Consider the following 12,367-nt stretch of genomic DNA (forward strand, 5'->3'; position numbering starts at 1 on the left):
CTGTCCCCTGGCTGGGGTGCAGTGGTGTCATCACAGCTCACTACAGCCTTGAACTCCTGGGCTCCGACGATGTTCCTGCCTTAGCCTCCCAAGCTGCGATGACAGGTGCCACCATGCCAGCCCATAGAAAATTTTAATACCCCATTACGTGTGTGTATGTTTATGTGCTGGGGGACCTGTAGATGGCCATAAACCATGAAATATTTTTCTTGCCTTGCTCCAAAAACGAAAGATGACCCTGCTGAAAATGCATGATTTGAATGAATTTATATTTAATGTTAGTGACAGAGCACAGCGTTTTCCTTCTCTCTGCTGCTCAGGAGAGAGTACTTTCTACTCGGGGTTCCCAGGTGTGTCTTAAACACTGTGCAGGGGTGTGTGACTCCGGGGCTGACAGGTTAAAGCCATGGGAATCCACTCTGTGGGGTCTGCAGTGATGTCCAGTGTGTCCTCCCTGTCCCCTTCCCCTTCCTCTGGCTCATGGGATTGGTGCCAGGGCACTGTGTGGACAGGCATTTACTCTCCAAGAGGGGACAGAGCACTCAGAGGTAGCCACAGCTCATGAAGTCTTGGGGCCAGTCACAGAACCTCAAAGAGAAGCATCAGAAACTGTTGTGCAAGACCTTCTACCTCCTATCCCCTGGGCTCAATCCTGCCCCCACTCCAGGGGTCACTGGGCAATGACTGGGGGAGACTCCTGGCATGGAATAGGTGGGGGCCAGGGACACTGGTCAGCACCCTGTAGTGCCCAGGAGGGCCCCCCCAGGGAACAACCCGGCCCCACTGTCCACATTGCAGAGGGGGAGCAACCCTGCTGCACAGGATTGTGTACAGGGGCTGTTCTGGAAAGCTGGGGAGATGGGGGCAGAGCATGGCATGAAGGCTGGAAGATAGGAAGGTGTGTGTCAGAAAGGAAGTGACAGGTTTAAAAGCTGTGCAGCTCCTTGTTCTCTCCCTCTCTCCTGTCCCACCCTACCCCACCCCTACCTGGTGTCTTACATAAAGATGTTTCTCCCGTGGAGGGCTCTCCCTGGAACTCACCCTCCTCATGCAGGAGCCGTAAGAGATGTGGCCCTTCACCACAGCTGCATGGGTCTGAATCAAAGGATTACAAATGCGAGCATCTGCCTTGCCGAGCACCCTCTTCCCAGAGGCCAAATTTGCAGGGGCAGGTGAGAGCTGTCCCTGTGTCCTTGCTGAGCTGCCAAGGTTGGTCTTGGGTAAGGCCAAGGGGTTCACCTGTGGCCAAGTGGGCGGAGTAAGGAGGGCCTTGAGGGTGCACATGGATGGGGACTGGAGAGGTCAGAGGTCACCAATCCAAGAGTACCTGTGAAGTTGGGGGGTGTTCTAGGCATGGGGGTAGAGGCGGGGATGCTATGCAGCATGATGTGATGCCCAGGTGGCTCCACCTCACAGAATGGCAGGGCCCCAATGTCCACAATGCCCAGGGGCAAAGACTGTGTTATTTGGAAAAAAGTAGAATCCAATCTCTGCTCACACTGGACACCAGAATAAACTCCCGATGGGGCAGATGGTACAGACCAGGTGACCCCCAGCTCTTGGGACTCCCCTTCTCTCTCCCTCTCCTCTCAGGGTGTGGATTTAAGTGTGTGCAGCCTCCTAGGATTTAAGTGTGTGCAGCCTCCTAGGTGATCCTGGGACAGATCAATCCCTCACCTCCTGCCCTGTCCCTGAATTTCCCTGCTCTGGCTTTGTCATTGCAAAATGGGAAAGTGGAGGGTTTGGGAGTGGAGGGTTCGGCTGCCTGTGTCCCCCTGTACTACTTGGAGACATCAGGCTGTAAAATATTCCAAGCAAAATAGAAACCACCAACAGAGTATCTCTGGAGTGTCCAGCCCTTGAACTGCTGTTGGTGAGATCTGGTTTTTGTTTTCCTTTTTCAACATGACAAACAATACAGCTGAGGTCCACAGCTGGAGCCTTGTGAGGTCAGCAAGAACTGCAGGGCTTCAGAGGCTACAGCATCTTTTGAGTGCCCTGCCATGGCCAAAATGCTGCTACATGTTCTCCTTTACCTGATCTATAGGGATGCAGCAAGGCTCCCGGATGTCCTTCCATTTGACAGGCCAGATCCCAAGTGGGAGCTCACCTGGCATCCCTTAGCTCTGTGGCTATTCTCTCCCCAGGCTGCTGGGCGCTGCTCGCTGTTCCCTTAGCACTCACTGGTTTGATTAAAATCCACGTAATTGTTGAGCACTTCGTGCAGGCCTGGCTCTGTGGGAGGTGTCTGAGCCACAGTGGCAAAACAAAACCACCACAATCCCTGCTGGAGGCATCTGGGCTTTTAAACCATCCATTGCAAGTGGACATGGGGTCTCTTTAGGGGAAGGATGAAAATGTCCTGTGATTAGATAGAGCGGATGGTTGCGCAACCTTGGGAATATCCCCAAAGTCACTGAATTGCATACTTTAAAAGGTGGGTTCATGTACTTATTTTTTTTGTGTGTATATTGAAGGGGTACAACAGGATGCTTTGATACATATACACAGAGCAAAATGATTACTACAGTCAAGCAATTTAACGTTTCCAGCAGTCTCACATAGTTAGCTTTTCTCTGTGGGTGGTAAAAATCTCTAAAAGATAGTTCTTAGCAAATTTCTAGGATACAATATACTATTTTTAACTGTACACCATGGTTCAATCTCAGTTGACACTTCCTACCCTTTCAACCCCGTTTCCCACCCACCCCCAACCTCTGTAACCAATTTTCTACCCTTGTTTTGTGTATTGGGGATTTTGTGTTTTGTTTTGTTTTTAGAGTCCACATGTAAGTGAGCTCATGCAGTATTGTCCTCTCTGTGTCTGGCCTAGTTCACTTAGCATCATGTCCTCCAGGTTCCAAAGGGGTGAATTTTATGGTATGTGACTATCCAAGAAAAGGAAGGAGGAGAGGAAAGAAGGAAGGAGAGAAAAGTAGGAATGACAGAAAGAGAAGGAGGGAGGGAGGAAAGAAAGAAAAAAGGAAAGAACGAAGGAAGGAAGGGACACTGTGAACAAGCTGGGAAGAGAGATGGAGAGAAGTACCTCCCAGGACACACTGGGTGCTGGGAGCGCTGGAAGGAGCCCTTTCTATTTGGTGTTCCCTGACTGCCACCATTGTACGTGGCATCTGTTTCCTGAATGCACCTGATTGATTTCTCCCTGGAAGCATTTGGCACCTGCTACCTGGCATGTTCACTGCCTGTGTGTGAGACTTTCCTGCCCTGCTGGGTAGTGGGGCTAGGTTTAATGCTGTATTTTTGGTGCCTTGAACTTCATACTAATTTGTGAGCTGGTTTCATTTTGCTCTTGGCTGTTCAGGTTCTGTGGTAGGCCCTGAGGAGAGGTCCCTTCTCCTCTGCTTCACTGCCCCCCCCGCCCCCCCCCCCACAGGAGGGTTGGAATTTATCCAGACTTGGCACATGAAAGCCCAGAATTCTTGTCCGGCTGAGCGAATGATTGAAGGTCACTGGGGACAGCCTGGCGCCAGCTGGTACGACTCATGCTGGAGGACAGAATGGCTGGGACAAGGTTCACCCACACTGCGCTCACCTTGTGCTGAGACCATGGGCATCTTCAGTGGTCATCTCACTGTCAAGTCCACGGGCTTGGGGCTAGCCATCACCTGGGCTTAAAGGGCTTGGGATGAGGAAGTTTCCAGTTTGTAGATGCGAAAGCAAAGAATGAGAAACCATCATAAAAATGAGCTGTACAACATGAGTGTCCATAGCTCCTGATTCCTAATCACCAAAAACTGGAAATAATACAGTGTTCATCAACAGATGAATGGCCAAAACCCAATGTGGTCCATCTACACACTAGAATATCACTCGGCCATGAAAAGGAAGGAGGCTCTGTGGATGGACCTTGAGGACATTGTGCTCATGAGAGAAACCAGACACAGGACACACAGTGTGAGATTCCATTTATATGAAATGTCCAGAACAGGCAGGTCTATAGAGATGGAAAGTGGATTCATGGCTGCTGGGGTGGAGGAGGGGTTGGGGAGTGACTGCTATGGGGACAGGGCTTCTTTCTGGGGTGATGACAATGTTCTGGTACTAGACAGAGGTGATGGTTGCTCAATTTTACAAATATAACTAAAAACACCAAACTATACACTTTAAGTGTGGAAATCAAGTGGTACAAGTGTTAGATCTCAGTAAGACTGTCTAAATAAAAGCATGAATGATTCCTGGTTGGGGGGGTCTATACACTGAGCATTTCGACCCTCTGTTTCCTGGTTTTGATCATGTTCTCTAGTCATATTGGGTGCCACCATCAGGGCAGGTGGATGAAAGAAAGGCACATAGGACCCCCCTCCATCCTATTTCTGAAATTCTCTGTGAGGCTTTAGTCAATTCAGTAATTCAAAGTTTAAGCATTATGGTGCAGACAGACCCTGCACGGTTAGAGGCCGAGAGTGCTGGCCTCTGGCAGCCCCGTGGGCATATGGCTAGGGCTTTTTCACCTTTCATCTCTGCCAAACCTACGCTGCGCTGGTCCTGAGTGGCTGCCGGGGTCCCGCAGCTCCTGGAGCCCAAAGGGGTTCAGGGCATTCCTGCAGCAGGGGCGCCACCTGCAGGGCACATCGGGGATTTCAGTGCCCCATCGGCAATAAACGAGCCTGAGCTCAGAGAAATGGAAACAGCATAATTTTTTTCAAATTAGTTGCTTTATTAAACAAAATTTTTATGTTGGAATAATTATAGATTTTTTGGAGAGTTGCAAAGAATCCAGAAAAGTCCTGTCTACCTCTAGCCAGCTCCCTCTTATATCAGCCTTATGTAATTTCCATGCATCTGTGAAACCCACCATGAAACCCACGTGGGTACCTTTCTATTAGCTGAATTCCATTCTTTAACTCAATTTCGCTATTTCCTCCCCAACCCCCCATGCCCTTTTTTTGTCCTGGGACCTTTTCTAGGATTTCTTTTCCTTTCTGGGCTGTGACAATGTTTTGTTTTTTCCTTGTTTTTCATGACCTTGACAGTCTTGAGGGGGACTGGCCAGGTGTCCTGTGTTCCCCTGATGGGATGTGTTTGCTGTGTTCTCATGATTAAATCAGGATTCTGGGCTCTGGGACCAGGAGCCAAGTGGTTTTTTTCCTTGTGTCATATTGGGGTAGTCAGCACTTATTGAGTACCAACTGTATGTGAAAGTCTTATAAAAGTGACCCCATTTAATCTTTAGAAAAGGCCAGTGGAGCCATATCTAGCAATGGCTGGGGAGTGAGTCTAGGGGCTTCTCCCCACCCCAGCTGTCTTTTTATTTATTTATTTATTTAGACAGACTCTCACTTTATCGCCCTCGGTAGACTGCCATGGCATCACAGCTCACAGCAACCTTCAACTCCTGGGCTTAGGTGATTCTCTTGCCTCAGCCTCCCGAGTAGCTGGGACTACAGGCACCTGCCACAACGCCTGGCTATTTTTGTTGTTGTTGCAATTTGGCCAGGGGCTGGGTTTGAATCCGCCACCCTTGGTACATGGGGCTGGCGTCCTACCCACTGAGCCATAGGCGCTGCCCTCCCAGCTGTCTTTTAAGATTGCTGCCATCATGGGTCAGTTTTCCATGGGCAGACCTAGGTTTCTTGAGCTCTGGCACCAAATCCAGCTACCTTTACCACCCAACACTGATCTACTCCCCACTTTGTTAGGCTGCAAGCCTTGGGGCTCTCCAACTTCTGTCCTCTGAGAGGCCCTGTGTCCTCCCTGACTACGTGACCTCACACTATAAATAGGGCTAAAACAGGGGGCCTAATCAGGGGTGATCCCACTCCTGGGGGCCTCTGTGCAATGTCTGGGGACATCTGTGATTGTCATGACTGCAGGTGCTCCTGGCCTGGAGTTGGTGGAGGCAGGGATGCTTCTCAGTACTCTGCAGTACCCAGGGTGGCCCCACCCCAGAAACAATCCAGGCCCAATGTCCACAGTACCCAGGGGAGAGACCCTGAATTAGCTCAAAGACCCCAGCCCTGTCTATGCAGCCCTGCACTTCTAGCCTCAGTGGCCATCTGGGCACGTAGCCCCCTGGCTGGGTGATGGTGCTGGCATCATTCACCCTTCCTCCTTTCTTCTTGGAGTACTATCCATCCCATGAGGCGAAGCGAGGCTCTTGCAGTCAGGTCACTCTCAAATCTCTCCCCTGGCTGTGTTGTCTCTCTGAATCTTCTCTAGTGATACCATGGTTTGACTTTCTGGGCCTGTGACATTGAGAACCCCTTGTGGGCAGGCTAGGGTCCACTGTGGTCTCAGCATCATGCCTTGGTGAGCATGCATCCTTATGTTAGTTGGTTTATTGATAAATGTAAAGACCATTGCTGGGCCATGTGAGTTTGTGGGGGGCATTGAAAATCCTCCACTAAAGATGAAGTGGTTGCTGTCTCTTAAAGCTGCTAAAGGGACTTTTGGTACAGGAGGGTGAAAAGAAATGACCACGTATCTCCACAAAAAACATCTGCATGCAAGCATTGGTAGCAGCATGATTTGTAATCACCAAAAAGTGGGAACAAGTCACATGCCTATCAAAAGATGAGTGATGGATCAGCAAAGTGTGGTCCCTCCACGTGATGGAGTGTTACTTGGCCATGAAAAGGAATGAGGCTCCGACAGCGGCTGCAGCAGGGATGCATCTGGAAAACATCATTGATTATCTGTGGCAGCTTCTCTGTGGGCTAATCTAGTTCAAGGGCAGGCCATGTCTCCATGTGGCTTGCAGGGTGACTTCCCTGTTTGGGTGATGCCCATCTGGGCCTTACAAAGAAAGGCAGGAGTGACCTGGCTTGGCCAGAGATTCTTGGTTCAGTTCTCTAATGCAGGTCAGAATGAGGGGGCCGGGCACACCAAGTCAGCCTCAGCGTGGTTCATGGCAGCGAAAGGACATGGCTGAGTCAGTAAAGGTGAAATGCGTGTGCAGTGAGTTGGAGAGGCCAGGCCCAGCTTCCAGAACTCTCTCCCTGTGGAGTCACGCAGGACACTCTCCACCCCCAGCAGTGAGCTGTGAGAACATGCATAAAGCGTTGTCTCTGAGGAAGCTCCCAGAGATCCAGTGCCAGGGTCTCCATGGGGACTGGTCGTGTGCTCCCTATCCACCTGGCCTGTGCCAGGATTCCAGACCCCAGAGGACAGCAGGGGTTGGACGTAGACCACAGGGGTTGCAAGAGCAGGTTAGGCCCAGCAGCCCCTGCTGTCAAGCTCCCAGCTACCCCCAGGGCAGACTTGCCAGTACCTTCTAGGGACATATTCCCAGGTTTGTGGTACCAGCTCTGTTCTGCTCAGAGATGGACTGTCTTAGGTCAGCCAGGACCTGAGGGGTTTCCCAAGACTCAGGACTTTTATCCTTGGGCAGACTTGGATTAGTGGGTACCCAGGACAGAGCAATAACTCCATCTCCTCCTCCTCCTCCTTCTAGGGGGACTATGCAGCTCAAGAGACGCAGATGAACATCTTTTATAAACTGTACAAAGTCATGTAGGGCAGCGCCTGTGGCTCAAGGAATAGGGCGCCGGTCCCATATGCCGGAGGTGGCGGGTTCAAACCCAGCCCCGGCCAAAAACCACAAAAAAAAAAACAAAAAAAAAACAAAGTCATGTAAACATTGATCCTTATGTTCTGTTCAGTTTTAAACACATGGAAAATGTATTAAAACAATACTGCAAATCTCCATTAAATCTCTTGGTGAGTTACCCAGCCTCTTCTTCCTGCTGTCTCCAGTTTGGCTGAGAAATGAAAAGGCAGGGCTCCCCCAAATTATCTCCACTCTGGTGTAGTCACAGGCAGGGGACCCTCCTTTGATGTCAACCCTGATTGATACCCACACAGCGCCTCCAGCTGAGCTGTTCAGTCTAAAATGTTGTTTCTCTTCCAGGGAGTGAAGCTTGGATTCCAAGCCTTTCGGTGCTGGGGACAGCCAGGTCTTGCACACAGGTCAGTGCCACAAAGTTTTCCTTTGTTCTGTTTTCAAAGTTGAAGCTGGTGTTCCGTTGGCTGTTTGCAACATTCGGCTGTCGTTAGGCAGGGCATTGACTGCGTTTGTATGTGGCCCTGAGGGCTCCTCAGGAGGACTCAGAACAGGGTTACATGGGTGAGTAAAGCACACGGCTGTGCCACCTGCTGTTACAGGGTGTTTTCAGAAAGATGCTTTGGCCCTTACCCCCATTCCCACTCACCTGGAGGTGACTCGCGATGGTCCGCACCCAGAACAGAGCTGAGTTTCTGGACTTGATAATGCCTGAAACCTGATATCTAGACTAAGGATACTCCAGGAACCACTGGGGTCCTAGTCCTTTTGTGTTGTTATAAAGGAATACCTGGGGCTGGGCAATGTGTACAGAACAGAGGATTATTTGATTTGCGGTTCTGTAGGTTGTACTAGAAGTGTGGCGCCTACATCTGCAGCTGGGGAGGGACCTCAGGCGCCTTCTGCTCTAGAGACAGGTATGGCACGTGGTGGGAGGAAGGAAGGCAGAGCCAGAGGGGAGAAGGTGCTGGGCTTGTGTCTTTGTTTTTAAATCAGTCAGCTCCCTCAGGAATTAATAAAGCAAAACCCCAGTCATTACCCCCAGGGACTGCGCTAAGCCACTGATGAGGAATCTGCCTGCATCTGTATCATCCAGAAAGATTCTTTTGGACAAGTTAGGAGCAAAGCTAAGACTCAGATCCTGGTCCCTTAATTCTCCTCTGTTTTTTGCTCTTGATGTTACTCCCAGAGGATTTTGAGAAGCTTTTAAAATGTAGGAGGAATGAAATCATTTAAAAATAAGTTCATGTGCCTCTGCTTTGTTGGTGTAAAAAAGAAGTAAAAGGCTTCTGGTGTTTGGCACCTAAATTAAACAGCATGTCAAGCAAAAAGGCAAAAAGACCACCAAGAAGTTTGCCATGTTTGACCAGTCACAGATTCAGGAGTTCAAAGAGGCCTTCAACATGATTGATCAGAACAGAGATGGTTTCATTGACAAGGAAGATTTGCATGATATGCTTGCCTCCCTAGGGAAGAATCCCGCTGAATGCATACCTTGAAGTCATGATGAATGAGGCTCCAGGCCCCATCAATTTCATCATGTTCCTCACCATGTTTGGTGAGAAGTTAAATGGCACAGATCCAGAAGATGTCATCAGAAATGTTTTTGCCTGCTTTGGTGAAGAAGCAACAGGAACCATTCAGGAAGATTACCTGAGAGAGCTGCTGACAACCATGGGAGATGGGTTTACAGATGAGGAAGTGAATGAGCTGTATAGAGAAGCACCTATTGACAAAAAGGGGAATTTTAATTACATTGAGTTCACGTGCATCCTTAAACATGGAGCAAAAGACAAAGAAGGAAGTCTAGCTGAAACCTTCCATTTGCATTGTTCTGCTCTTTCACTTCTCAGACATTTCCCCCACCCTCATAGAATCTTCTGCATGCAACTTAGTTTCACAGCTTTGCCTTTTTTTTTTTTTTTTGAAGTATTTATTCCAAATCTTTCTGCCACTTAGCACTTGTATAATCAGACTGGAAATGGGGACAAGGTTGTAAATTGTATTGAAAAGAGATTGAGATTGAGAATAAAAATCAACGAATGTGAAAGCCCCTTCCTGCCCCCCCCAAAAAAGAAGAAGTAAAAAATAAAACACACACACACAAATACATCAGAAAAGAAGGCAGAATTCCCAGTCAAAGCAGATCTGTAGGTACAGAAAGGTGGTCCATGGTGGCCAGAGGCTGGGGCTGACCCTAGTCACCAGGGATGGGACCATCCAGAACTGTATGGCTGGCCAACTGTGGGGGTGGCCACACAAATTGATGAACTTAATAAGAAATCTTTGAGTTGAACACTTCACTTGGATTTTATGACATGTAAACTGTACCTTAGAAAAGTTAAAACATGTACCTCAGGTCTTGGCTGAACTTGGACAGTCCGTCTCTAGCAGAACAGAGCTGGCAGCACGGACCTGGGTCTATGACCCCAAGAAGGCACTGGCAAAGCTGCCTTTGGTGGCCTCTATTTAGCTAAACCCAATAAAAATCATTTTGGTTTCATCCTTAGGAGACATTTTTTAAGCCTCAAGTAGACACCTTAGTGTTTACCTCCATGAAAAGAGTGAGAAGCCACAATTGTTACGGGCGATAACTCCAAAGCAGACTTCCTTAAAAGAAAAGAATATGCACACAGGTACAAATGAGTTAATCAACCAAGTGTCCGTACGAGGCATGAGTGGATAAAGACAACGTGGTCTGTCCACACACTGGAATATCACTCAGCTGTGACAAGGAACGAGGCTCTGACATAGGTCACAAAGTGGACAGATCTTGAGGACATCGTGCTCAGTGAGAGACGCAGACACAGAAGGACACACAGTGTGAGATTCCATTTATGTGAAGTGTCCAGACCCACAAAGATAGGACTTGGATTCATGGGTGCCAGGGCTGGGAAGGGGGTGAGAGTGCTGATGGGGACAGGGCCTCTTTTGGGGGTGATGGAATATTCTGGAATTAGAGGTGACAATTACATGACTCTTGTGAGTATACTAAATGCCACTGAATTGTGCATTTTAAATGAATTGTGTGGTATATGAATTATATTTCAATAAAGCTGATGCATGTATACACACAGAGGTGTTATATATAACATACATATATATATTTATATATATAAAGCATAGATACAGAAGGCTTTTATATATATGAAAGAATCCAAACATAAAGTGTAAAAGACTTCATACTGTGTGATTCCACTTACAGGAAGTTTCTAGAAAAAACTACAGATCAGTTGCCTGGGGGCTGGGACTGATAGAAGCAACTTTGGGGGCCAATGACCATGTTCTGTAATGAGATCATGTTGATAGTTGCAGCCATAAAATTTAGCTGAAACTCTTGGAATTGTGTATACTTAAAGATGAGGATCTTTGGTGCGTAACTCATTTCCCAGCAAAGCTGTAAAACAAACAAAAGAGCTCAGTCCGAAAGATAGAGCAGAAGACAGCAACATGAGGGGAAAGGGGCGCAGAGCCCGGGAGGCCGGGTGTGGTGGCTCACGTCTGTAATCCCAGCACTTTGGCAAGCTTAGGTGGGAGAATCATTTGAGCCTAGGAGCTTGAAACCAGCGTGGACAACATATTAAGTCCCCGTCTCTACAAAAAGTAGAAAAATTAGCTGGACATAGTGGCATACGCCTATAGTCCCAGCTATTCAGGAGGCAGAGGCAGGAGGATGCTTAAGCACAGAAGTTGGAGGCTGCAGTAGGCTATGAGGATGCCACTTCATTCCCAACCTGGGAGACAGAGCTGGCCTTTGTCTCTTACAAAAAAAAAAAGTCTCAGGACCTGGGGTTGTCCACACCACAGGTTTGGTGTTGGGTTTCTTAAACATTCAGTTCAACAGGGAAACTCCATTGGTCACAGAAGTAACAGCATCTTCGAGGTAAAGTTACAGCAGCACCTGGCAAGAAGCATTGGGTTTGCTTGTCTCCTGTGGGTCTTCTTGGAAAAACTTTGTTTTATGGGATTCATTGTCCTCTGAGACCTATGCCAATAACAAGTGTTGCCCACTGGGGGTGAGGGAGAACAGCTCTTGGGCAGGCAGGTCGGTTGGCGGGAGGAACTGCCTCCATACCCCCAGGGCTCAGGTTAGAGCTCCCAGATCCTCATACAGAGCACTTATGGGCACAGGGATCTCCTGTATTAGCTGTGACAAATATTACCACCAACTAAGAATAGCTTACTATGCACAACATTACCATCTGACAGTTCTGAAGTCAGAAGTCCAAAATGGTCTCATTGGGCTAATGTCAGGCTGTGTCAGGGCTCGTCCCTTCTGGACGGTCCAGTGAAAACCTGTCTCCCACCTTTTCCAGCATCTAGAGGCTGACCAGAACCCTTGGCTCAGGGCCCCTTCCTCCCTCTTCAGAGCCAACAGAGTAGTATCTTCCAGTCTCTGCCTCTGACTCTCCTGCCTCCTCGTGTGAGGACCCCGTGGAGACACTGGCCTCCTCCCCCAGTAATCCAGGATGACCTCTCGTCTCAAGGTCCTTAACTTAATCCCACCTGCAGAGTCTCTTTTGCCATATCCATAGATTCCAAGTATTAGGAGTTTGGTGTTTCTGGGAGGCTGTTATTCCCTCTGCTGAAATGGGGGTGCACGCTGAGCTGGCTTTTTCTCTTGCCTGGTCAACATGTCCCCAGGGTCCATAAAGTGTGACTCCAGTCAGTCTTCATGAGGCTGGGTCTTCCAGACTGGGATCCTCTGTACATACTGGGTCTCTTTATGGACTACCCCTAGGAGGCACCTGCCAATTGCTGAGGTACCTTAATGTCCTAGTATTAATTCCCATAATTTATAATTCCCATAATTTCATAGCATCAAGCTGGTATTTTATGCACAGT

General features: G+C 48.6%; 1 protein-coding gene and 1 pseudogene across 3 annotated transcripts in view; both read left to right on the top strand.

The window, feature by feature from the left end:
- Positions 1 to 12,367, top strand: part of GNG7 (G protein subunit gamma 7) — a 165,864-nt gene that overhangs the window by 37,247 nt on the left and 116,250 nt on the right. For both annotated transcript variants that reach the window (XM_053580780.1, XM_053580770.1), the window contains exon 2: positions 7,871 to 7,929. The gene's annotated coding sequence lies outside the window, so the exon portion shown is untranslated. The remainder of the gene's footprint in view (positions 1 to 7,870; positions 7,930 to 12,367) is intronic.
- On the top strand, positions 8,830 to 9,576 carry LOC128598287 (myosin regulatory light chain 12B-like; annotated as a pseudogene). Its single transcript, XR_008383615.1, has one exon. The product of XR_008383615.1 is annotated as a myosin regulatory light chain 12B-like (transcript).

The sequence above is a fragment of the Nycticebus coucang genome, chromosome 2, assembly GCF_027406575.1.
Source record: "Nycticebus coucang isolate mNycCou1 chromosome 2, mNycCou1.pri, whole genome shotgun sequence".
Taxonomy (NCBI): Eukaryota; Metazoa; Chordata; class Mammalia; order Primates; family Lorisidae; genus Nycticebus; species Nycticebus coucang.